The sequence below is a fragment of the Ambystoma mexicanum genome, chromosome 14 (genome assembly GCF_040938575.1).
Source record: "Ambystoma mexicanum isolate Mex_15411 chromosome 14, UKY_AmexF1_1, whole genome shotgun sequence".
Taxonomy (NCBI): domain Eukaryota; kingdom Metazoa; phylum Chordata; class Amphibia; order Caudata; family Ambystomatidae; genus Ambystoma; species Ambystoma mexicanum.
Window position 1 is genome coordinate 126,733,135 of NC_090940.1, and position 25,780 is coordinate 126,758,914.

The window sequence follows — 25,780 nt, forward strand, 5'->3', positions numbered from 1 at the left end:
CAAAAGCCAAAATATACGGAAGAGCTCAAAATGAGACCAATGTGATGCACATTTTCACAGATGCCATGTTTATAATGAACACCGTCATCACCTGTTTCTTGGCACATGAATTATAAGTAGCGAATAAGAGAAATGGGGTCACACGGATAAATACAACAATTCAAAACATTCAAAGACTCAATGGGGTGAATGGGCAATGAGGGGCATGGACAGGTCAGAAGTCAAATTTACATATTTTATTCAGTTAATACAAATAACACAGTAAAGATCATTTTATATCATCCACACTATAACATTTTCTAAAATGCAGCCAAATACATAATATATATCAAAAATATACTAGAGAAGATAGTGTATCTATCTAAAAGACTATCTAATCAGGCACTGCTAGCTATAGTGCATATAGCCAGTCAGTGCAACAAGGTTATCAAAAAAAGTGCTAAGTGCCTTGTCACTTTTTTGACAAGTATATTTTTGATATATATTATGTATTTGTATGCATTTTAGAACATTTTATAATGTGGATGATATAAAATGATCTTTACTGTGTTATTTGTATTAACTGAATAAAATATGCAAATTTGACTTCTGACCTGTCCGTGTCCCTCATTGCCCATTCACCCCATTGAGTCTTTGAATGTTTTGAATTGTTGTATTCATCCGTGTGACCCCATTTCTCTTATTCACTATTTATATAGTTCCCCAGGTCCACGGTTCAGGGGATACCCATCTCTATTTTTCTACATGAATTATAAGTGTCATTATTTCCCAATTGCATGATATTGGCTTCTAGTGAGATAGCTCAATTGATGAATGCACTTATTGTAGAAAATTAAACCAGTAAAATGAGTGTTTTTTGTGAGTTAGGTCATATATATATATATTTTTATAAAAGCTAGCTATAACTCATTATACTCACCTTGGAAATGATGAAAGACTAAGAATAAGACCATAGCCTGCAAACTGCATCAGGACGTGGATCTGAGCAGCAGGCGCGTAGCTCTCGTGAGCTAATTTACCAGCTAGCAACATATGGGGTGTGGAGCCATTCTAAAATCAGCCCTCCCCAACCCATCCTTTTGTCCAACAAAAAAAAGATTGAGGCCAGAATCTGATTGTGATCCTGGTATAAATGCATTGAATTCCTTTGAAATTGACCAGATATCGTCACCAGCTACAAGCTGGCAAGTAGTATTTATTTTATTGGTTGTTTATAACGTGCCTAATACCGTACCCGAGTTCAGTTTCTAAGCGCGCATCCGGGATTCGAACCTCTGTTGCTCTGCATGGTCTTGCTTCCAAGGCTAGAGAGCGCTGCGAAGGGAGCATCCCGCAGCTGAAAAAAACTCATCTAATTTTTTGGGGCGGATTGGAAAAATATATATATTGGGTGTGGGTGTTCGGGGATATATAAAAAAATAAAAGGGATGGGGCATTGGGGCGAGAACCCCACCCCCAAAAAACAGAAAAATTGGATGAGTTTTTTCTTGAAAAAATCAGCTGTAAAAAAGACTGTGGAAAAACATCCCGCGATTAAATGACATGGAACCCAGGACACTGGCTGGCAGAGCATCAGTCAGTGTTGGGAAAATAGAAAGCATAACACCCTCTCCTCCCCCAACCTCATGGAGCCAGGCAGGATGAGGGGGTAGGTGGGAACAACACCCTGTTCAGGACAGTAAGGTGGTGCGAAGCACCCAAGGGCAGGGGAAGCAGGAAACACCCAGGTAGGGACAAAGGGGCACCACAAGGTGCGAAATGCCATCGGCGCCAGCCGGCCAGAGGCTGAGCAAAGCCCCCACAAGGCAGACAAAGCCCAGGGCTTGTCACTGGCCAATATAAGGAGCGGCAGGAGCAGCCAGAAAGCACACTCAGCTTGGCACTCCAGCACCAAACAAGTATCCTGCACAGGCAGTTTACTTTTTCTTTTCCCAGCGACCCTACCACACAAGAAAAGGGAGAAAAGAAGGAAAAGAGATAATAGGGCAACATACATGGCCCACATTGTCGTGGAACCAAGAAGCCGGCACGGGCCTGAGGTCGTAACCTCGGGGCCTCGTGCCCAAAAGTACACATTATGTATTATTATTATGATTACTATTGTTTGGTGTATTATTACGTAATGAAGTGCAATAAAAACCCATAGCCTTTTATTGCCAGCACTCAACCAATGTTTCGTGTAAGTGCATGGGGGGATGGTGGGGTCAGTCACCAACCTCTCAGGTCCACCGGTTACAGCGCGTTGGCCCCTGTGTACCATTGAAATCTACGCAAAAGCCTCCAGCTATAAGTACACTGTGAGAGGCATTCACACATGAAGTAACATAAGCCTTGGCATGGCACGATTTGCATGGAGGGCAAACAATGGAAATTGCACGGAGAAGCCTGGAGTACACACGTGAGTGCATGCGATATGCACTTGCTTGCAAATGAACCACGTAATGCACAGCTGATGAGTATTGTGGGGCTGCTGCACGTACCTGCAGGGGCTCCTTTTATTAGCTTGGTCCATGAGGCAGTCATGGCCCATCTTAAAAGGGCAATAGATGTGGGAGGGACACGTCCCCTTAAGAGGGCAACACACATGGGAGGGTCACACATCACAATGAGCAGGCCTAGAAAGGAGCAGACGCTGTACTCTTACAATATACACTCAGGGAGGCATTTTAAATTGAGTGCCCATTGCATAGACAGCACTCTTATGCTGACGATTGCCCATAAGCAGCCCTCTCTGTGCAATTTACATTGTTTCATGGGAGGGGTGCAGTTTAGGCACACACATTTCGGACGGTCCCGTGCCTAAAGTATACCCGTTCCATGAAACACTTGTAAATGCCACCTACGGTGTGCGTAATTGATATGAATTCACGTGGCTTTCCGCATGGTTTGTAAACCTGTTGAACTAGCATTGGCAATGCCAACAGTTTGGGCTTTTGTGTAAGCATGGGAAAGGCACATGCCAGGCACAGCCATGGAGGTATTCACTGGCCATTGATGCTAGCAGGTGCAAACACGGTGCAAGTACCTGGGCATCTAATAGCAGTGCTTGGCAAAGGCCAAATACTAATACACAAGCCAAAACCCTTGACTTTGCCAATGCTTGCTTTTAACAGTTCTTCAGTGAAGGACACTCATAGGGCGTATACATCGAGTGGCTGAAGGCAGACCTGATTAAGGGGGTCATTCCGAGTTGGGCGGTAAGGGTTTACGGGCACCGGTAAGGATGCCGGTGCGGTAAACCCTTACCGCCCTATTCCGAGGTCCCTTAGCGAGTCCCAGCAGGAACGGCTGGTCTGACCACCCGTTCTCTGCGGGTCCCGTTAAGGGACCTTGGAGCTAATAACGGGCCCGCAATTTACAGGCCCGTCATTATTATTCTTTTTTTTTCTTTAAATATTTATTCTCAAAAATTTCACATCATAGAAACACATGTACAATAATATAACATCATGCAATAATCACAGCAAAATCAACAAAACTATATACACCAGAAACAGCCCCCCCAGGAGTCACAATACAATCAATAAACAGGTCTAATATAATAAAAGAAATTTACCCCAAATCTTATTAAATAATGCAATTTTCTTCTCCCTCCGATACAGCACTCTCTCCACATCCGCTAGAGAATGCATCTCTACAATCCATTCCTCAATAGTAACAGGGGTAGACGTTTTCCAATGTCTCAAAATTAGTTTCTTCCCCACCATTGCCCCACGAAAGATCCATTTCCTCTGAGAAGTAGTCAGGTCATTTCAACATATCCCCGCTAACTAACATTATGGTCTTAAAATCCATACAAACCTTCTCTTCAAGAATCTTTTCACAGATCTGGTCAAATTCAAACCACAAACCTCTCACCCTTGAGCACTCCCACAACATATTCTCAAAGGTGCCCACCTCGTGTAAACATGCCCAACATTCAGAGCTGTCACTCATTCCCCTTTTCATCATTCTCTCAGGTGTCCAGTATGTTCTATTCAAAATCTTAATTTGACGGGACCTGTCAGCCAGACTCAAAGAACACAGCTTCACATTCTCACAAATACGCGTCCAATCATCCTCCGTAATATCTTCACCAATTCTCCGATTCCAATCCAATCCAATCTCAAAGCAACATTAGCCCGATACTTCGACACAACCAGTCTATAAACATAGCTAACTAGGCCACATCCACTCACCCCAGGCTCCCAACCAAGCATGTCTATATTGATTCTCTTTTCCATATCCACATCCCCCACCGCCCTCCTGATCTTCCGATAGTCTGCCAGACAAAAAGTAGGAATTTCAAACTTCAACCGTATCTCCCTAGCCATCATCCAATTCAAACCATTGAACAAATCACCGATCCACCGCACCCCAGCTAGGTACCATTCATGCCAGAACAAAATGTTCCCTTCATGTGTAATACTTGGATTGAGCCAAATTGAAGCACTTGGGTCTCTTAATGCATTGAAACCCAAACACTCAATCAAGGCCACCTTCGAGTTCCGTAAACTCCTAGTCATTGGGTCCTCCATCTTGGCTCGATGTGGCTTACTGGTCAATATAGCCCTAGGCAAAAATGGGCCTACATGGCTAGACTCTGCACATATCCAATCCTCATGTTCTGATTTGAGAAAAGCAAATAAATTCCGTGACATAAAAGCCAGATGGTATGCTTTGAAATTAGGGACTCCCAGCCCACCCTTAGACAAAGGCAATTGCAATTTGCTAATCTTCAGACGTGGTGGTTTGTGATCCCACAAGAAGTCCTGCATGAGTCTATCCAACTCACGCCAAAAATGTTTCTCAATATCTAATGGGATCATACTCAGAACGAAGTTTACTCTAGGAGTCAACACCATTTTCAAAGCATTCACCGTCCCCCAAAGAGAAAGGTGCAACAAGCACCATCTTTCCAAATCTGATTTGAAAGTAGTGCACACCATATGCATATTTTCTCTCACAAAATCAGCAACATTAGGCAAAATCCATACTCCCAAGTACAATAGTTTATCAGCGCACCACTTAAAGCCCAACAGTGTAATAAATTGTTTGTCACACAACGGTACCAATGGTAAAACCTCTGATTTTGCCCAATTGATCTTGAATCCAGAGCACTGGTGAAAGGCCTTCAGAATGTTCATAAGAACTGGCACTGACTCACCAAGGTTCTTGAGGACCAATAACAAGTCATCAGCGTATAACCACATTTTTTGTTGCAACCCCCAACAACTTATGCCTTGTACGCCCTCCTCATTTCTCAATGTTATAGCCAAAGGTTCAATACCAAGTACAAATAATAAAGGAGACAACGGGCAACCTTGTCTCGTGCCACGTTCTAATTCAAAAGATTTCGACCTCTGACCATTAGTTTTAACATCAGCCGTAGGCCTGGTATATAGCAGTTTAATCCAAGAACAAAATTGAATACCAAAACCCATGTTTTCCAGTACTTTAAACATAAATTTCCAGTTAACTCTATCGAATGCCTTTTCGGCATCAAGTGATAGGACAGCCGAGTCTTCAGACAACTCTGATGCCTTTGTAATAGTACATAGCAGTTTCTGCATGTTACTGGACGTCATCCTACCTTTAACAAAACCAGATTGATTCTGATCTATCAGCTTCGGCAGAAGATTTTCCATTCTTAGTGCTAGAATATTGGCCAGAATCTTATTGTCCACATTGATCAAACTAATCGGTCTGTAGTTGGACGTCATTGTTTCATCCCTGTTTTTCTTTAGAAAGACTGAAATAGTTGCATATCTAGTTGTGTCTGGAAGTATACCTCCAGCCTTGGAGGTCTTATACATATCCGTCAATAGTGTCAATGCTGAAATAGGCAACCACCTATAGAATTCTACTGGCAGTCCATCTGGCCCCGGAGACCTAGCAACGTTCAATTTTGATATTGCTAGTTTGACTTCATCCACCGTAATATCTTCCTCCAGTAAAGTAGCCTCTTCCCCTGAAATTTCTGGGACCTGAATTTCCTCCAGAAAGTCTCCATTTGCCACCTCAATATGGGTTTCATTTTTATATAATTCCTCATAAAACATTCTGAAAACATCATTTATACCTTCTGGAGTGAATGTGATCTGACCATCAGAGTCTGTAATAGACATGATCAACCGCTCAGACTCTCTCAGCCTCAATCTATACGCTAACCAGCGATCATATTTCTCCCCATGTTCAAAATAAGTGCATTTTTGATGGAAATACTCAAATGGGAATGGGAAATGGTTTACTGAATGGGGACTTACCGGGTCCTCCAAGTTCGGAATGACCCGGTAAGTCCCCATTCAGTCAAACCGGACCCGGACCCGGGTTTGGAGGCAGCCATGGTGCTAATAGCACCATGGCTGCCTCCAAACTCGGAATGACCCCCTAAACTTTTTTATTAAACCAGTAGCAGGTTTACAATTCCAAGTAAATCATTAATTCTCAGAAGACTGCTTTGAAAAAACACTAGCAGGCACTTTGAGTGCAAAGTTTGATGGTACAGCTTGATTGAAGCAAGCTCAGCCTGTTCCCATGAGGCGGTGTTGGGGCGGGGAGGGGCAGGCACTGGGTGGGAATGGCCATTGGGATAAGCATGGTCATGGGCAATCAATGAGTGGGCACATAACCAAACAACACCCACAAGCATTCTGTCCCTCTTCATATGCCATTCCTCCCTATCTGTACTCTAATGCAATAATTAGGCTTATTGGTGGCGCAAGTGACACCGAAATAGCCCAAACTATAAAGGTGAAAGTCCTATCCACCTGTGTGATAATTCAATGTGAGTGCAGATGCGGGTGTATTTGCTGCATGGAGCAGACGGGGGAGGTTGAAGCAGTGTTCACACTCCGCCACCCACGGATCCTAATTCACCGGCAGAGACCAAGGGCCTCATTGCAAGTTCAAATACCACCAACTCTACGACCGCTACCATCAATCGTTTCAGCAGTACGTCCACCATTTTACGGGTGGTTGAGAGGCAGCGTTGCTCCCCATTATGGTGTCAGATAGGACTCTCTTACGGTTTGGGGGTTTTTGGGGGTATTCCCACCAGCATTACCTCTACTGGCAATAAGTCCTCCATTTATTGGAGGTAATGTGGAGGGAAAACCTCCAGTGAAGTTTCTCCACAACCACCCCTACCACCCCTACTTCGAACTCGAGTATGGAGGTGTGATGAATGTGGCGGAAAATCCATCACTACTGCTTTTTCTCTGCACCAAATCCTCTTGAGGAGGCCCCATGTCCCCACCAGCAAACTGCACTGCATTGGGTCCACAGGCAACTAATGGGATCCCACTGACAGGGCAGTGCGCACCAGCATGTCACTAGTGCACATCAGCATGTCACTGGTGCGCACCAGCATGTCACTAGTGCACATCAGCATGTCACTAGTGCACATCAGCATGTCACTGGTGCACATCAGCATGTCACTTTGCTCGGGGCAGCAAACAGCCTCGCATTGGTCCTGCAAGCTATGATATAGTGGAGCGCAAAGTGTGGCTCATTTTCTTGTGAGTGGAAATTGCACAGGGGGGCAAGCCAATGTGTGCACATGTGTGCACGTTGCACTCCTCCGTGCAGTTTCACCATTTGCACTGGCAGATCCACGTTAACACACTTTTTGTGCAGTTCATAGTGCAAAACGTGTAACTGCCTCCGTCTATTTAGCCATGGCAGGCGGAAGGCGTTAACATTAGATTTCCATGGCCTCCACCTGCTTCTAACAGGTACTAAAGACAGGTCCTACTAGGAATCGAATGGTTTTCCGCTAGCATTAAAATGACATGCCGACGACATGACAAAGTGATCCCGTTCTGTGCCCACACTTCGTCAGCACCACTAACAGAAATGCCTGGGTGCAAAAAGGTGTTGTCCATGAAATAACTGAAAATAACTAAAGGAGAAACGACCACATTTTTTGGGTCGAAAAACAAAAATTATTTTTTGCACTTTTTTTGTTCATAATGCATCCTCCCCTCAATCCCCTTACCTTAACTAGTACCCTTACACCACCCCACCTTATTTACTTAAAATATACAACAATCCCTGTCAAATTCCATTTAAAGAAAACAGTACTTTCTACCTCTTTTGCTTTTACATTCTGTCATTTCTATGGATATCGAAAAAAAGATTGTTAAACCAGAGTCCAGATTACAAAAAGTTGACACTGTTGCAAGTGTGATTGGTAATAGTGCAAAAATGTGCCCGCATGTTACGTTATGTTAAATTGACTTATACGGCGCACCATACCATTTACATGGTCTCCAGGTGCTCACGTGGCTGTGTAAAAAAGAGGGTGGGTAGTGAGTATAAAACATTATTATTTTAAAATCTTTTGGCAACAGAATGGTATCAGCACTAGGGCAAACTTTGCCTTGCTGCAAAAAATGCATTGAAAGAATATGCTTTTTGCACTAAGGTCATTTGTGCCCTATTTCTAATACATGGAAAAATTGCAAATTGCTGTAATATAGCCCAAGGTGTAACAAATGTTAACCCCCTCCCCCCCTTACCCCATCAGTATCACAAAGGTGCACAATTTGATTAAAAATGCTTTTAAATGTACAGAAGTGTTTAAAGTTCAGTGAAAGTGACGCAAGGCCCCAAACTCCCACCTGTGGTGGGATCAAAGGTGTCGGCCGTGAGGGAGGGAGAGGTTGCGTGGCCACAGGAAGGGAGGGAGAGTGCTGAGGCAGCCGCCCCCTGCCAGATCAGCCCGCCTGATCAGCAGGCCTGGAATCTCTATTGATTACCTGATCCCAAGATGGCTGCAATGACGGGCAGCTTTCAGCGACAAGCGCGCTCCACTGTGTGACAGGGACGACATGTCAGCAAGTCGATAAAAAGGTTTAGTGACAAAACGCGTTAGAGAAATCAGCGAGAATGCCAAAGTCTTTGGCACGGCCGGTGAGACAGAGCAGCCGTGCCAGGCCCACAGTACCTCACTGAGGCCAGCCTGACGCTGACGGGAACCCTGGAGGGCACGACGGCTCAACGTAGGGCTAATGGGCACTGTCCAGTGTCGTGTAATAAGGGAAGGCACCATTGCCACGTTCAAAGGTGAAGCCAGCCTTAAAATGTTGTGTGGGGCCATGATCGTCACTGATAATACCCAATGCCCCTCCAAGTGCCTGCATTCCTAGTATCGCTGACCTCAGTAACCCTACCCATAGTTGCCAACATGATGCATTCCAATCTGTAAGTGCTTATCCAGTCCTGTTTTTTTTTCTTTGCATTATGGCACTTGTAGTTCAATTTTCCCATTCTAAAACTGAGACAAGTCCCAGAATGCAAAGAAAAACTCAGGACTGGATAAGCACTTACAGATTGGAATGGATCATGTTGGCAACTACATCAGCTGTCTGCCTGCTCCCAACTGTCCTGAATCAAAATGGTGGGAATAAACGGAGGCATAGGGGGTCAGTGTTGATAAGTCACTTGTGCTGGGCATTAAACAGGGCACCTTCTCAAGGTGATGTGAGGTGGCTACGGGTCCCAGTATTGCAACAGGGGCTGGACGTGTACAGGTTACACAGTTGACTGTAGAAGGGGCATTCGCCTATTGTGCTGTCAATCCCCCCTTTTTCTGAGATCAGGATGCTGAGTACCTAGTCCGCCTTCTTTGGCCCATTAGCTCCATCGTTCAGAGATGCTAATGGTCGGGTGGAGTGAGCCGCCTAAGAGCAGAGGAGAGTAGTTAAGTCTCTGACTTGGTCTTGGCCTTAGTATATTGATATGGGCAGTGCAGGCTAACCTCCACTCTTTACTGCTAACGAATGTCTATAAACTTAGACATTGCTCGCACGGGTAAAAGATTTGACAGGCTCTTGGTGTAGCGCCCCTTTCCCGTTGGCGCCACATGGTGAGTGCCGAGAAAGGGTGATGCATCCCCTTCCCCGTCCTCAATTTGGGAGGACTTAACCCCTTCTAAGCCAGTGGCTGTCTCTCACTGGTCATGTGACCTTAGTTCTCTCTCACTCCATCAACGTGCATTAGGCTTCTGACATGGGGCCTCATTACAAGTTAGTCGGTCCGGATTTAACGGTGCTGGTAAAATCGTACCGGCACTGTTTTCTGGACCGGCTAACTCCGAGTTATGTGGCCATGTGGTGTTACACCCGCCAGGTCTGACCTGGCAGGCGTAATGCCACCGGCCGCTCACGGACGTGGAAACACCGGCACCATTACCACATGGTACCGGTTCCACTGCCCCAATTCCCCTGGGGTCCTATGGGACTCCACGGGAATGGGGAGTAATGGAATGCCGGCTCCGGAATTACCGGCTCTGGTCTTGCCGGAATCACCTGGGGCGTTATAGCCCCAGTGATTCTGGCAAGTCCAGAGCCGGTAAATCCCAAAAGTCTGGCGGCAGCCTGCCGGTTTTACCGGCACGGCTAACGCCAGACTCGTAATGAGGCCCATTATCTCTTAAAGCTCCTCACTATTTTGCCCCAATTTGCGCTCAAGCGGGGCACACACACATATGCGTGCACAGAAAGGTTTTGGGACGATTCTGAGGAATTCGACCATCCGCAGGGCGGGTGTGCGCTTGCCTGGGTTTTTTTAAATTTTAAAAGAAATTGAATGATGGTAGATCAACCTCCGGAAAATGTGTGGGGATAATCTGCACACATTTTCCAGTGCTCACAGCACGACATACACATACACCTGTGTACACTGGGTGGACACAGCCTACAGGTGCAGTCCCCCCCAGTGGAGTAACGTTGCTGGAAATGTTGGGGGGGACATGTCATCTGAAAAAAAAAATGCCCCATTCAAATGAATGGGGACAAAATCGTGTGCCATGAAAGTTGGAGGGGACAAACACCCCTGTCCGCCCCTAAAACTACGCCCATGGTCCCCCCTTTCATATTCAGTTGGGATATGACAGCCATGATTACACCATGTAATCTCAAAAGGGGGAGGGCAACACCTTCCCTCTACCATGGCCAGCCTAATTAACTATCTAAGGCTCCATGGATCCACCATGTCCTTTTGTTCAGCTCTGCAGATGGTGGCAGCAATTAAAATAATTAACATACTAATAGACTATACTTCAAACAGGCCCACATGGGGTCTGGCTGTAGAGGTTAACAAAAGAGACAAGATACCCCAACAACCTTTGATATGCAATGTGTCAACCTGAAGCCAGTTCCCGCCCTTAGTACCAATGGACAGTGAAATATGTCTGGGACTGTGTGTACTACAGTAGTCCGCCACGCAGGGGGGGCTCATTCAGAAGATACGAGTATGTGAATTGACGGAGACGGAACACCTGTTCTCGCTGCAGCTTCAAGTGCTCCATGAACTAGAGAGACCCTTTGATCCACGACAGGAAGATGGGTGGGACTTAGTATTACATTTTTCCAGCCCTTTACCTTTTCTGTTGCAAAGTACTCTGATTATGACCTCATGAATACAGAAGATTGTTGGTGGGGACCCAGGATCGGTTCATTAAAGTAAGATTAGCCTAAACCAATCACTGTAGAGCAATTGGCGTTAAAAGAGGGTTGAGCCCCTCTTTTGACAGATCATGTGAAGGCTTCACCTTAAGCAGAAAGAAGAACTCAGCATTGGACCCTGACTGAAGGCACAGTCTGCCTTACATATTCTGCCAGTGAAGGAAGTCAATGAACTCCAAGAGTGAAGCAATATCCCTCTACTAAACATCTGTCAGGGAACAGAGGGAGATACGAATCCAGAAGGCTCTCTAGCAGCTCCAGAACCGTTACCCAGCCAACACACAGTGTGCCCTGCTAGGCTTTGCAGAAAGCTTCCTAGGTGGGAAGTGCCAGAGACTCTCTGAACCAAAGCAAGGACAAGGCAGCTGCCTGCAACACTCTCCTAGCTTTGGGCCGCCCACCTTAAAGGACGACACAAGCCCAGTGAAGACGCTAGGAGGAGTGCACCGACAAGCATCTACCAACATCTGCCTTAAAGGACATTTTCGAGCCAGCAGGGTCCCTCGAGATGCAACTGAATGCACCTCTGACTGTTGTTACGCTGCAGTCACTAAAGCTGTCTGAGACGCCTCGACCACTGCTTCAGAACCGCCAACCAGCACTGAGACAACGATTCCTGAGCCGCCATGTAGGCCAGCCTGAAGCCGTCAGTCCACCCTTGCTCGCCGAACTGCCTGCTGCCCGCAGCTGTCTCCTGTCTTCAACTCTGTTGCCAAAGCTGCAAAGTGCCCTAAAACCGCCTCCACTCTGTCGAACACCAAGAACATCCACAGCACAAGGTACATTGTGGTTCTGTCCCACTGGTCCATCTCTGGAGGCCCCTAGTGACATTTTACGAACCATTGCTCCATTTGTATTGAAACCAAGTATCCTTGAACTATTATGTGAACTATTATGATTAATTACTATACCGAATACCCTCCTGTCAGTATCGAGAGTGATTCCTTTTCCTTCTTTGAAACTGTCTGTCCTCTGCATTCCTTGACAGGGTTTGGTTGTTTTTGTAGTGTGCTAGAAATGTCTGTTATGATAATAATAAAGTCAATATTTGTATAGGACCTTAACTGGACAGTCCCTTTTATCATTGGGTAATAATTGCATTTTCGTGGTGTTGCAACTAACCAGCGATCCACGACGTTACAGAGATAGGCCAGCCGTTCCATGCAAGTTACCAAAATTGGACAAGGAGGTTTATAATTTGCTTGTATTTCGAATCTGTTCGGATTCCTTCTGTGTACTAGAGGTGTGGGGCTGATTGATGGTTTAAAAAACGATAATCATCCCTGGACCACTGGTTCCCCTAGAATTTGATTCGTCACAACAATATCACTGAGCCAGCCCTGAGGTCGTCATGAAAAGGCAGGTGATACATCCTCTTATAATGTCCTTGCGCTGGGATGTCAGTCTGTCATGTCTGTTCTTTGAGCATGTTTTTCTTTGCTCTGAGCACCCATTAATTATCCACGGACTGCAGCAAAAACAGAACTGACTGGTGAGCGTTTGGGTCATTGGCACTGAGGTAAGCGCATTACCTCCTTGAAGACAAAACCCTACAATACCCCACTGGTTGATCTTACTCTTCCTGATTATAAAATGAAACTCAATGAAAGTGGGACACCCTTTTCTGAAGCTTTATAAAGCCATGTAGTCCATTTGTTTACTTTATGTGGGAGCTACACTTTTTCAGTCACATCATGCATTGCAAATAAGAAGTGGCATGTCTTGTGACGAATTGCAGGATTCAGTCACTTCTCCCATGAGGGGAGCCTTTCCTTGTGAGGCTAGGGAGGTGAGCCCTCTATGCAACATTCCCCCTTAGGGTGGCGGTAAGCAGGACCTCAGAGGGAGAGACTCCCCTCTTAGGGGCAAGGACTCCCTTTTTCCGCAGAGTAACTCCCTAAGGCCCCCCTTTCCACACAGGAACTCCCTAAGCCCCCCCTTTCTGCAAAGGAACTCCCTAAGGCCCCTTTTCTTGGACCAGCTGTAATACCATGGCTTAAAGGGAAAGTGCGCTCCAAGGTGTTATTGTCCCGAGCGTTCGGGCATGTGTTTTTAAGCATACTGTGATAGATCGGAAAAACTTTTCCTATGCATCTTACCTTGGTTTTCCTCACTTTTACACATGCGAAAACAACAAGTTGGGCACGGCCATCTTGTGCTAATCTTATCCGTTGCTGTATCGCCCTAATTTCAAGTCCCCTTGCGGCACTAAATCATATCACCCGCCCCCTGAAGCTGACATCACTAGACGCTTGAGCCCCTTTTCACAACGCCAATGCACGTCTCGTGTCAAGGTTCTCTGTGCGCAAGCTATTGAGGTGTCTCCATGGAAATTGCCGGACGCCTCTTTCCTCAATAAGTGTAAACAGACCCCTTCTCATCAGACAACATCAGAGTTGCTTTTTCAATCATTTCACTATCTTTTTTTTTGGATCGCCTGTGACTCGTTTCTGCTCTGTTCTGCTATCTTCTTTGCACGAAGCCCCTGTGAACAGATACTTACACTAGCATTACTATTGATTTCAATCGTTACTTGTGTTTTATTTTAAAATTTGTCATATAATGGCAACAATACAGCTCTATCAGTACAAGCCTGAGTATTCCGAGGAGGAAGTAATTGAAAGAGAAAGATGCAGAAACTATGGGGAATCAAACGATAGTTGGGAAGATGAATCTCCGGAGCATGAGCCTGAGCCTAGTCGCATGGAAGAAGTTTCCACCTGGTGTACCTGCAATCGGTGCAAGGTCATGCCAACCGAAGTGGAGAACTGCTGCTGCCAAGAAAACTCTGAATGCTTGGTTTACATATCAGAAGGAGACACACCACGGCATGCGTTACCGAGCTGCATGACTTCAAGGCAGCCTGCCTCACAAGGTCCGTGTTGAGGATTATGCTGGTGCTTAGGCACGAACTTCGCGCAACAGTTCGCACTTGCAATCCAAGTAACGAGTAAGTGTACTCTAGATGTGATGTCATTTTGAACACTGAGACGACTAACATTTCATGTTTGTCTCCTACATTGTCATAACTTTGATCGAACACTGACAAATGATTGTAGTCTGCAAATTGAATATATTTCTCGCGCTTTTGGGAAATGAGTGTTCATCGCTTACGTGTCTTTCACATTCAACTAAGAAACAATATTTCTCTGTGCCCCCAAACGTTATGGATTGAATGGGTGTTCGCCTTTGTAATGTGTTGAGACTACAAAGCCCGAGTTCATTTATCCATGAAGTAACTTTTTTACGGGCAACTATGCCATAGAATACAGGGTGCATTTTCAAGTAAGGGTTATACACTTATCAGATTCATTTAATTACAGTATGTATGTTTCTCTTCCACAGGTGGTACAGGCTGGTGGCCTACCGTTCATTTACATGGTGGCTTTATGGGAGGCTTGCATTCCCCATTCGACAAGTAATACCTACCTGTGTCGTTGGAGCCATTCACGCCAAATTCACCATTGACAGCAGACAGTACAGGGTATTTTCACACACTGTGTTGCAACCTCAACATCACCAAACTTAATAAAATACAAATTATCATATACGAATAGTTGTTACAATTTTTCTGTGAATCAAGAACACCCTCACTCGTTTATGAGGGACATAAAAGAATGGTTGGTCCCTTTTACGCTCACCTCGTCCGCATAAATCCATCCCCACTCCATTATACCCCACTCTGGTACCAGGTGGGTGGGAACAGCCAAGGTGCCAAACACCATGTACACTTCAAAAGGGATCTTTTGCACGGTGACCATTGTTCTCATGGCCTTCCCAGACCCAGTGTCTCCAGGCTCCCCTCTTCACGACCCCACCCCTGCAATCCACATAAGTGTTTCTCCCTTCAGCAGTGTTCCGGGCCTTTTGTGCTCACCTCATGCCCATCCATCCCACCTCCAGTATCAATGGCAGTTCGCACCTGTGGCCACGCGCTTGCAAGGGGGCTGGGAGGATGGGAACGGCCAAGGTGCCAAACACCATTACACTTCAAAAGGGATCTTCTGCATGGTGACCATTATTCTCATGGCTTCCCCAGACCCAGTGTATCCAGGATCCCCTCTTCAAGGCCCCGCCCTGAAATCCACATAAGTGTGTCTCCCTTTAGAGGTGTTCTGGGCCTTTTGTGCTTGTCTCATGCCCATTAATACCCCCTCCAGTATCAATGGCAGTTCGCACCTGTGGCCATGCACTCGCAAGGGGGTTGGGAGGATGGGAATGGCCAAGGTGTCAAAGACCATGTGCACTTCAAAAGTGTTCTTCTGGACGGTGACCATTGTTCTTATGGCCTCCATAGACCCAGTGTCTCCAGGCTCCCCTATTCAAGACCATGCAACAAACACGTCACACATTCCCATACACACCCACTTTTCTAATCCTTTATAAACACCTTGACATTTTACAGGAGAAAATCTCTGCAAGGTATCTCTTTATCGTGCTACCTGTTCCCCGGCTACCTACTCCCCTGCTTGCTGAATCGGCTTGTTTGTACGTCCAGGTAAGGTAGGTCACCTATTTACTTCTCTATATTCATCGTTTGCTGATCTCAAATGTTCTATCTATTTCCATCTAATTTACCCAGTATTGTAATGTTGATTTATCTCAAGGACTTCACTATTGTTTAATGTTTTAAGTATTTTGATCTTGTTAAAAAGCAAATTGCATCAATGTGCATTGGAAAAGAATGGAATCTTTCGAGGTCCATATTTGTAAGCATGTTACCTTTTGATGCATGAAAGTAAATTCAACGGGCGAGCAACACGTTACGATTTGCGTTATACCAATCAATTCTGTAAGAAAGTTATCGCCGTGTTCATTCGACTAGGTTACACAGGATTTCCTTCTTTAAGTAAAACAAATATTGTATGGAAAGGTGTGATATAATTCCATCAATCACATGCATACAGTATGATTTTTTTAAATGATTTATATTTTTCTATACAGGTCTTACAGACTTTTCAAGAATTCCTGCTTGTATGATTTTCGGTTGCCCTTCTGTGAGCCATGCCAAAGGTCTGGGCACAGTCCTGCATACATTCCCGAAGGATATTGATTTAATAAGAAGATGGGCTAAGTATTGTGGTTTTCCGGTGGACGAGATTAAAAGTGGAGCAGAGAATGTCTTGAAGGATGTGAGGGCCAATCAATTTCGCGTCTGCACCCTGCACTTTACCGAAGATATGTACGTACAATCGAAGTACACAAAAAAGCGTTGACCCAGAATTCCTTGTAAATTGCTTCCAAATGCAATTCCAACTAAATCTGTGCACTCGCTGCCTCAGGTGAGTCCTGGATGATGAATTAGCTGTGTTTGTTGTTATGTAGGACGATGGTCTGCATAAATAAGTATTATCTATGATCTCTCAATCTAATTAGGGTAGGGTATTGAAAAGGTAACTTCATGAACCGATTGGAGCTTTTGGTGTATATTTACTTAAAATGTGTCTTACTAAAGTTTCCATAGTTATCAGATTGTATTGAATTTTTACGATATTACATTTTACTATACTACATCTGTCCCCGCTTTCTGGAGCCTTTAATAAATCAAGGAAATATGACCATTAAAAAACAATGCCATAGTGCCCTTTAAAAGTTGCATAACGTTTTCGTAATCGGTTGCTTGACATGTCCCTTTTTTTTGTAGAGCACACTGATGGAAGCACAGACCCTCACAAGTGATGAAACCACCGACACGTCCAGTATCCCAATGGTGAGCCCTACCGACATGCACAAAGTGATATTCTCGAGCGTTGGATCTGACCAAATGTCTAATACAACTTTAATTTTCCCTTGTACCACTTTATGAAAATGCACTGAAAATGAAGAAGCAAGATTCTGCCTCAATTTCTTTTCCAGAGTCAACATCAAGTTCACTCGCCTATCAAGTAATTTTCTTTTATTTGTCCTTTACGAGAACCTGTTATGCTTGGAATTTTAAATAATATGAAAATGTTTATGTATGCTATCGGTTATTTACACTAAGTGTCATGTATGTGTGTCTCTCTACATGTACCATTGTCTGCATCTCATTGTCTCAGTTCCTTTTCTCTGTACTAAAACAAGTACTTTGTTACAGGGGGATGCTGGAACTTCGACTACAGTCACTTCCTCCTTTACAACTGGTCCAGAGTATGAGGCATGCATACTTACAGTTCCCTTGGAAGAATGAAAGTAAACCTTACAAAGGATACTATTAGAGAGTGAAATTTATGTAACCGTGCACTGTTTCAAACTTTTCAGATTTTGGTTTTAACGTTACACTTCGTCCCTAATGCAGAATACATTACAAAAGGTTTGAGGGCGACATTACAATCAGTATGGTTTGCACGGTGATCTCTGATCAAGTACATGGGTCATCTCAGAAGGTTATCAGGTGAAATCTGAAATGTATATATAACACTTGTGTTCGTGCCTTGAAACACGTGTGTATAGGGGCGTTATAAATGTCATATCATATATTATGACTAAATGACGTACACTGTTTGTAAGGGTATGTTCATGCGAATGTTCTATTAGCGTTGCGACAACAAACCTTGTAGTATACGGTTCTTAATCATTTAATACTACTTTGTGTGTGAGTGCTCTGTGCGATGAAAGATTTTAATTTCCAGTACGATTGACTTTTATTTTTTTAATGAATATTCTATTCCAGGAATGTACACAAGATGTGTAATTAGAAGAGGGGGCAGATGGACCAGAGGTGAACATAACCTAATATTGAATACAATTGGACATCACTTTGCATTTGGAATGTATTTTAATATTGTAATTTTTTCTATTCAATAAAGTTGGTTCTGTTTGTATATATGAACATATGTTTGTTTGCGTGGAAATTAAATGTGCTTGATTTAAACCATATAAAAATGCAATTTCTTTGCAGCTTGCTGGTGCGGTGGGAAAAGAGAAGCCCATGGTTTCAAAGAACACAAGGGTAACGAACAAACAAGTTTATTTTGTAGAAGATTTTAGGCTGGTGATTTATTCATATAATGTTTTTGTTTTAAGGTGGTATCTGCTGTATGTGTGCTGTACATTGAGCATGTTTTTCAACACATCTCTTAGAGGCCCAGAAGGAAGAGAAGTATAAAGACACAGACAACAAATGAAACCAAAGATGTTGCTTGCCAAACATGTTTCACAATGGAGCAACTACTATTTAGGGCGCACCGTGGTCCAGTCAATAAGCAGACTTGTGATGCTTATGCCCAGTGGCCGGAAACTGAATGGAATGTGACCAGTGAACCCAGCAAAGTGTCCATGGACCGTTGCTACCATGTGACAACTCGACAAGATGAAACTGAATACAATGAAGATGCATTGCAATTCCTCGCAGACCCCTTGAGACAATCTACACCTGCTAAAAATGTTCCATCCGATAAACATTCAATGTTACCTGTTTCTCCAATTTGTGTGCAGTTATCACAACCTGAACTAACAGAAACTGAAGCTTCAACTCAATTGACCGAGGAACTTTTTAAAGATTTCGACTTCAGTTTGCCTAGTTTAGGTGATTTTTCTAGCATAGTCGAGTCACAAACCACATTCATGGTGGACGCTTGGCTAATAAAGGAGCAAAAATACATTGTATTTGACAGCTGCCTGCTAGAGATTGCACAGATGCTGAAATGTGTCCATACATTCAGGGGGAACATATGCGAGGAGCCATTGGTAAATGTGTCTTGTGTATTACAAGGCGCTAACCTGACAATCCAAGCCAGCTGTGTCCACGTCCAGAATATATTTTCATGGACCGCTCAACCGATGCTGGGCAAAGTCCCTGCCGGAAATCTACTATGTTCATCAGCTTTACTTTTCAGCGGGTCTACTTTCGGTAAGATTTCCAGTTTCTGTCCATTTGTGGGAGTTGAGTTTCTTGCTAAAACCCAGTACTACAAATATCAAAGGGAATTCTGAAATTGAAAGGATGTCAATCGAAAGCACATTCTCCGGCAAACGTTTCTGGCTAACTGGCAACGGACTGTGTGACAGCCCCGGATTTTCAGCAAAGTACTGCACATGCCACTTTCAAGACATGGGGCCTCATTATAACATAGGCGCTCCCGTAATGAAGGGTGCCGGTACGGGACCGGCACCCTTCATTACGGGACGTCCTATTATGAGGTTCCCTTTGCGGGACCCGGTAAGGACGGCTGGTAAAACCAGGCGTCCTTAGCGGGTCCCGCGAGGGGAACAGGGAGCTAATAACGGGCCGTTATTAACGAGACTGTTATTAGCTCCCTCCCCATTGCCATTGAGCCCAATGGGGGCTCAAATGGGAATGGGGATGGGTCCCTTCAAGGAGGAATTACCAGGTTCTCCAAAGTTGGAATTACCCAGTTATTCCTCATTGAAGGAACCCGGTACTGGGACCCCTTATGGAGGCAGCCATGCCCTTATTAAGGGCATGGCTGCCTCCATACTCGTAATGAGGCCCATGGAAAGTAAAAAAATTGTGAGTTCGGAGTTTGTGCAGGTGTCCCAATGTACATCTTCTGTGGCCATGGAGAAACATGGTTTCATCAAATCCGTCGAACATCTTCAATGGAGGGGAATGCAAATAGACCAGATAGCCGCTGTCACGATGCCTGCCCCCAGACATCCGGAACAGGTCCATCTGTCCAGGGAACAGGCACCCAAGAAGACACAGGAATTCCCAAAACCCCGCCTAGGGGCTATATGGGTTCAGTCCTGGCGCCGTAGACGCAAGGCTCATATTGCCAACTTTAAACTATGCAGGTCATCCTGCAAAGAACTCATGTACAGGCCATCATGAGGCCATGAAGGGACTACTTTCCTTTAGGAACTATTTTGCTGCTTGGGTGTGGTACTGGAACTTCTTACCTGGGAAGTACTTTTTGATGCTATTTAAACCACGCCCGAAGAGCAGCACACGCTTCGCGTTATTCTGCATCTTAACAGCGTAACGCTCACCGTGTCTGTAGTCCAGCATCCAGTCTACAGCCACACCCGTCTTGTGTCCGGAGTCGATCCTAGAGAAAAGGAAAGAAGAAGAGAAGGTTAGAACAAAGAGGTTTCCATTTGGTCGTCATCTTTCCCTGGAGCAGCCGCACCTGTGGATAAAGGGAAAAGACATTAAAATAAACCGGTCGCTGTGCCAGCTGCAGTGCCGCATCATACTCCCCTGTCTTCGGAGCATCTCCACGACCCGGCGCAACACCCGATGAATCGCCGCCCGAAACATCAGCATCTGAAAAGACAAGAACAAACAAAAGGTGAGCGTGGTTCCGCCAAAGACATTCTTTTACTTACCCCAAGATACTTACTCGGAATTTCACAGCTGGAGGCAGCGCTGGTCACCATCCTACATTACACATTTTCGGCAAGGCGCCACACCTGCAAAGAAGATAGAGAACTATTGGTTAATTACATTTGGAACAATATTACTTGCTAGACAGTGCTTGGTACAAACTGACTCTTACCTAAGCGCTACCTTCATCCATCGAGGCAAACTCACTCCTTGGATCACGCTGCAAGGGAAAAGGTATGAAAGGAGCAAGAGTGAATTAACAGACATTTGAACTCTAAAAGAACTATACATTCGGTTAACACACTACTTACCTCGTTGTCATTGTTGTCTGGAACTCTGCCAAATACCTTCGGATCAGTGAAGTAACTGAACTTCTACGTGCCCCTGCACTCCACGCAGGACGGAGAGTTCATCCTTCCAAACAATAAGGTGAGACTTTATGAAGGGAAATACTGGAGGGAAAATAGTGTTAGTGTAACCTCTCTACCACGGGTGGCTAATCCCCTTTCCTGCTTTTAGGAAAATATTCTTGCGGGCCAGGCAGACGAAACTGAGTGGGCAAGTGCAGTCGATCATCAGTTTGCTACGAGTCATACTGGTGGAGACCGCAGCAGTCCAGCTTCGTTCGACGACCCTGTGGAATCCAGGTGAGCGGCACAGAACGCGAAGCCTTACTACAAATCTCCACCCGGGCGTTATGGAGACCTCAGAGACTGACCAATTAGCCCAACTACTGGGAGAACTAAGGGCTGAAGTGCATTCTGCCCGTCAAGAGACTAATGCTCTCAGGAGAGAACTGATTGTGGCAAAAGAACATACGGATGATCACGCCAGGCAATTACTTCAAGCTCAAGCTGGACACACACCTTTACCTGGACTCGGGGGAGCTTCTGCCCAAGCTCAATCAAGTAATCCAGTGCAAGTAATTTTACCAGGGACAGTTCCTTTAGCACTGCCAGAACACTTTGCGGGGGACCCAAAAAGGTTCGCCGTGTTTATGAACCAGTGCCGCCTGCATTTTTTATGTAGACCTGGATCCTTTCCGAATGATCAAGCAAAGGTAGCCTTTGTACTATCGTATTTCAGTGGCAGTGCAGCCGATTGGTCTATTCCACTAGTCAACCAGGATGACCTCTTCTTTGGGATTTTCAGGGTTTTCAACTAAGCATGGAAAGACTATTTGCCCGACATTCCCAAGGCCAAGCTTTGGATAATGAACTTTTGTCCTTGCGTCAGGGTAACCAGGATCTGCTGACCTACATCACAACCTTCAATAGGTTGGTGGTAGAAACCGGATGGCCAGAGGTCAAGCAGATTACGCTATTTCATTGTGGGCTACGAGGTGAACTAAAAGACGTTTTGGCACAAGTAGTGAACCCACCTCAAGACTGGGCTGAATACATAGACCTGGTTGTCCAGTTGGATCACAGACTTCAGAATCGGAAGGCTGATCGGGCTAGATTCGAGAATCGAGTATTGGTAAGACCTAAGGACAACGTCATCCCCAAAGGAACTGATGTATCTGAACCCATGCAAATTGGGGGGGGTTAAAGGACCTTTGACTTAAAAAGAAAGGGACAAGAAGCGGCAGTTACAATTGTGTTTGTATTGTGGAACCTCAGGACATTTTTTACGGATTGCCCAGTGAAACCACCTAAGAAGGTGGTAGGAGTCTCCGACAAAATCAATATGGAATCAGAGCCGGGAAACGACCACGCCCGACAAGCATAGAGGTCCGCTTGCCGAGCATGAAGAAAGACACTCAGACCTCGCACCTAATTATACCAATGGTCCTTATAGATCGAAGGCAACCATCTCATATGCATGCAGTGAGAGCATACATAGATAGCGGAGCCATAGGAAACTACATGGATCAACAATTGGCTACAAGGATGAACCTGCCTCTTTGTACAAAACCCACAACTGATGTAATCACCGCCGTCAATGGGACCGAAATAGCTTCCGCTCCAGTAACTCATTCAGCTATGGAGATGACACTGTTGGGTCAAGATGGGCATCGAGAGAGCATTGTGTTTGACTTAAACAAGGCCCCACAGTTCCAAATATTTCTGGGAATGCCATGGTTGGAAACTCATAATCCTTGTATTGACTGGCGAGAAAAGAGTGTGACATTCTCGGATTGTGCACACACTTGTTATCCTGAAAGAACTTTGATCAAAAGACTGGCTACAGTCACGAATCCGATAACTCAGTTACCCCAGGAATACCAGGAATTTCAGGATGTTTTCCAGAAAGACCAAGCAAACACGTTACCATCCCACAGATCATATGATTGCCAGATCGACCTCCTACTCGGCGCTCAAATTCCATGCAGCAGAATCTACGCCCTCACTGAACCTGAAAATCTTCATTTATGGCAATATTTGGATCAATACCTCGCTAATGGCTTCATTCGACCGTCGAAGTCTCCGGCAGCATCATCTTTATTCTTCATCCCTAAAAAGGAAGGTGACCATAGGACTTGTATTGACTATCGCGCATTAAACCAAATAACGGTAAAAAACCGATACCCGTTGCCCCTGATCCCAGAACTACTGGACCAAGTAAAGGATGCTCGTATCTACACTAAATTGGACCTCCGAGGGGCGTATCATCTGGTACGAGTGAAAAAAGGCGACGAATGGAAGACTGCCTTCCGTACCAAATACGGATTGTTTGAATACCAGGTGATGCCTTTCGGGCTTTGCAACACACCAGCAGCTTTCCAGTATTGTATGAACGATGTCCTTCGCAAACTCATAGACGTCTGTGTTGTTGTATACATAGACAACATCTTAGTATACTCTTCATCTGAATCAGACCATGTGAAGCACGTTTGTGCTGTACTAGAAAAACTATGCCAGCATGAATTATATGCGAAATTGGAAAAGTGCATTTTTCATACTTCGAAAGTTGAATTCCTTGGATTTATCCTGACCCCAAATGGAGTTCGAATGGATTCATGAAAGGTGGAGGCAATCCTCAAGTGGCCCTCACCTACCTCGATTAAAGGGGTACAGAGTATGCTTGGATTTGCGAACTTTTACTGCAGATTCATTCCTGATTTTTCACATCTTGTACACCCCAGCATGGCTCTTTTGTGGAAAAATAAACACTTCCGGTGGATAGAAGAAGCTGAAAAGGCCTTCCAAGACCTAAAACAGAAATTTACTTCAGCTCCTGTTTTAAAGCACCCACGTCCAGAACTTATGTACGTGGTTGAAACTGATGCATCCAGCTTAGCCATGGGAGCTGTCCTTTCCCAAAAGGATCCTGAGACTGGTCAACTTCACCCGGTGGCGTTCTGGTCACGGAAATTTTCAGCACCAGAGTTAAACTATGCAGTTACCGACAAGGAACTACTGGCCATCAAGTCGGCATTCAAAGCCTGGCGGCATTATCTTCTCGGAGCTTGACACACCATCACCGTAATCACAGATCACAGGAACTTACAATATTTAAAGACAGCCAAGGCTCAATCGTCACGCCAACTTAGATGGGCCTTATTCTTTGCGGAATATGATTTTGTGATTACTTACCGACCAGGTTGTCGAAATGGCAAAGCAGATGCCTTATCTCGTATTGGAATGGGAGAAGCATATTCAAATCCAGAACCAGTACCCATAATTTCGGAGAGAAGAATTCTTGGTATAACCACTCTACAGACTCTGGACGACATCCATAAAAAGATTCAACAGCTTTTCGACCCTGCAGCCTTACAAAGCTGGTTGAACAAAGGCAACGATTATTCAGTCACTGATCACCTACCATACTATCAAGGACGTCTTTACCTACCAAATAAACAATTACAAGAACATGTTATCTCCAATTACCATGAGTCTTTGATAGAAGGGCATCCTGGGATCGCTAAAACCGAGGCCAAGATCAAAAGACAATTCTAGTGGCCTACTTGGCGGAAACACATTAAGTCATTTGTACTGTCTTGCGGTATTTGCTCCCAAAATAAGACCCAGAAAAGGAAACCAGCAGGCGTATTACAACCGTTGAACATTCCGCCTACACCTTGGCATACCTTGTCCCTTGACTTTATTACTGACCTTCCCCCATGTAATGGGTATAACACCACCCTAGTTATAGTGAATCTTTTTTCCAAAATGGCTCATTTCATTCCAATAAAGGGTCTACCTTCAGCCTCGACCTTGGCCAAGGAATTTCTAGAACATATCGTCCGAATACATGGCTTCCCCTCCGTATTGGTTTCCGACCGGGGAAGTCAGTTCATTTCTCAGTTTTGGAGGAAATGCTATCAATTGGCCCAAATCGACATTGGACTATCAACCAGCCACCATCCTCAAACCGATGGTCAAACTGAGAGGACCAATCAGACACTAGAGCAATACCTACAGTGCACGTTACACCAAACCGAAGGAAATTGGAAAGACATTTTGTGGAAATCCGAATATGCATACAACAACTCAATGCACTCAGGAACAGGACAAAGCCCATTTTATACTATATATGGGCGACATCCTCGAACCTCTGAACTTGATTCGCCCCAACACTTAGAGATGCCCGCCGTGAACCATCTACACGCCACTATTAAACAAGCTATTAAAAAGGCAACTGAACATTTGAAACAGGCTAAAGAGAGATACAATCAAACCGCAGATCAACATAGAAGCGAAGCTCCGAAATATCGGATAGGAGACCAAGGGATCGATTCATGGAAGTAATGTGCGCCGAAAATTCCCGCGCAGAGGTGCCAAAACGTGCGAATCGCAGTAAAAGTGCGAAAATCGCAGTGCAAGTGCGAAAATCGCAGGGAAACCAGCGCACAGCGATTCATGGAAGTCCGTGCGCGAGAAAAACATTGGAAGTGCGCTAAAAATGTGCGCCGCGCACGCCGGCGCACAGGTCATCCAACAGCGTGCGCCACGGCCACTGCGAAAACATAGCGCGGCACACTTCACAAAAGTAGGCGGAACACAGGGCGTAACACTCGGAATGGGGAACAACGCGTGAAAATATGGGCATCATAGGGGAAGTACAGGAGGCAAGTGCGCGGAACGCCCACACGCTCGCCTACAACCCGTATTCATGG